The sequence below is a fragment of the Miscanthus floridulus genome, chromosome 5 (assembly GCF_019320115.1).
Source record: "Miscanthus floridulus cultivar M001 chromosome 5, ASM1932011v1, whole genome shotgun sequence".
Classification (NCBI taxonomy): domain Eukaryota; kingdom Viridiplantae; phylum Streptophyta; class Magnoliopsida; order Poales; family Poaceae; genus Miscanthus; species Miscanthus floridulus.
In genome coordinates this window covers 39,863,498-39,865,526 of record NC_089584.1, presented here as the reverse complement: position 1 = coordinate 39,865,526, position 2,029 = coordinate 39,863,498, and the positions used below count along the sequence as shown (strand labels likewise).

The following is a 2,029-nucleotide window of genomic DNA, read 5'->3' as shown; positions in this document are numbered from 1 at the left end:
GAGGCGCTCTAAAGGTGTAGCCTGTTGAAGGACTGTGCTAGGCAAACGATTGATGAGAAAAACAACAGCAGCAAAGGCTTCATCCCAAAATTTCAGAGGCATGGATGCATGTGCTAACAAAGAGAGGCCAACCTCAACTATGTGTCGGTGTTTGCGCTCAACAATCCCATTTTGTTGATGCGCATGAGGACAGGAAACATGATGGACAATGCCAATATTATCAAAGAAACTATGCAATTTTTGGTATTCTCCACCCCAATCAGTTTGCATGGTGAGAATTTTACGGTCAAATTGTCTCTCTACCATGGCTTGGAACTCATGAAATTTCTTGAAAACATCAGACTTGTACTTAATGAAATAAATCCATGTAAATTTACTGTAGTCATCAACAAAACTAACATAATATTTGTTTCTTCCAACAGAATCCATGGCAGGGCCCCAAACATCAGAGTGAACAAGCTCTAAGGGAAATTTAGAAACGCTGGAAGATCTACTATATGGAAGTTGACAACTTTTAGCCTGCTGGCAGGCATCACACACTGACTCCTTGTTTGACTCAGAAGAGCAAGGAAGATTATTACTATGAATAATTTTTGAAACAACTGGAAACGCTGGATGACCCAGGCGACTATGCCATCTAGACAAGGACGGCTTTACTACTCCAAACGCCTGCTTTATTGAATGATCTGATGGAAGGGGATACAGCCCTCGATGACATCGCCCTCTAAGGATTGTGTTCTTCGTGGCCCGATCCTTAATAAGAAAATAATCAGGGTGAAACTCAAGAAAGACTGAATTATCTTTAGTAAGGCGATGAACAGATGCAAGATTTTTCTTAGCGTTTGGAACATGAAGAACATTATTTAGATGCAAATCACGAGACTGGGCTGGAACAGTAGTATGACCAATGTGTTTAATCTCCATACCTGAACCACTGGCAGTGTGGATCTGATCACCACCGTGATACTTCTCACGGAAAGACAACTTCTCCAGCTCGCTCGTGATGTGGTCGGTCGCGCCTGAGTCAGTATACCAGTTGGTGTCGATGTTGTAGCCGGAACTTATAGCTGCAGCTACATGGCGCTCTTCTGGAACATAGTTCTCGTCGAAGCGGTGCCAGCACTTGTTCGCCATGTGCCCCCTTTTGAGACACACCTGACAGAGGGGGCGCTCATCTACGCCTCCAGATGGAGGGCGCTGGCTGCCTCCTCCGCGCTGTTGTCCACGGCCGCGCGTGAAGCCTCCGCGACCGCCGCGTGAGCTGCCACGCCCACGGTTGTTGTTGAAGGAGTGGCGCCCGCCGTTTGATCCAGACCGGCCGCCCCTGTTAGCAGCATTAACAGAGGCGCCAGTTCCATCTTGGAGTTCAAGCCGTGTCTCAAAGCTGAGGAGTTGAGAATACAATTCCCCAACCGAGATCGGCTCAGCACGACCAGTGACAGATGTGATCACTGGGTTGTACTCGGCATCTAGCCCATTGCAGATGTGGGCTATCAGCTCCTCATCATCCAGCTTCTTGCCGGCTGCTGCCATCTCATCTGCATAATTCTTCATTCTGGCGACGTAATCTTGAATGGACATGTTACCTTTCCTGGTGGTGGATAGTGCAAGTCGTACGTTCATTGTCTTGGCACGATTTTGAGCAGAGTACATCCGCTCAATCTCGCCCCATGCTTGCGCCGCTGTGGTGGCGGTGCCGATGTGGGCGAATGGCTCCTTCCCAACCGAGGAGAGGATCAAGCCTAGGACCTGTTGGTCTTTGGCAAACCACTCTGTGAAAGCGGGATTGGGCGTCTTGACGATGGTCCCGTCGGCCTTCTTCTCTTCAAGCTCGGCATCTGGAGCTCCGGTCTTGCCGGTGAGGAAGCCCTCCATGAGGGCGCCGCGCACGGCGGTCAGAACCTGCGCCCGCCATAGCGCATGGTTCGTTTTGCCCAGCTTCTCGGTGATCTGGACTCCGAAGAATGGACTCAGTACGCTTAGATTCATCGCCATGGCAACCTAGGCTCTGGTACCATGTGAAAATCTC

The 2,029-nt window shown here is 49.6% G+C and overlaps 1 non-coding gene across 1 annotated transcript; it reads right to left on the bottom strand.

Moving 5' to 3' along the window:
* Positions 1-1,376: 1,376 nt before the first annotated feature.
* On the bottom strand, positions 1,377-1,515 carry LOC136455730 (small nucleolar RNA Z247). The gene has a single exon (XR_010759204.1). It is a non-coding gene; the product is annotated as a small nucleolar RNA Z247 (small nucleolar RNA).
* Between the last annotated feature and the right edge of the window lie 514 nt (positions 1,516-2,029).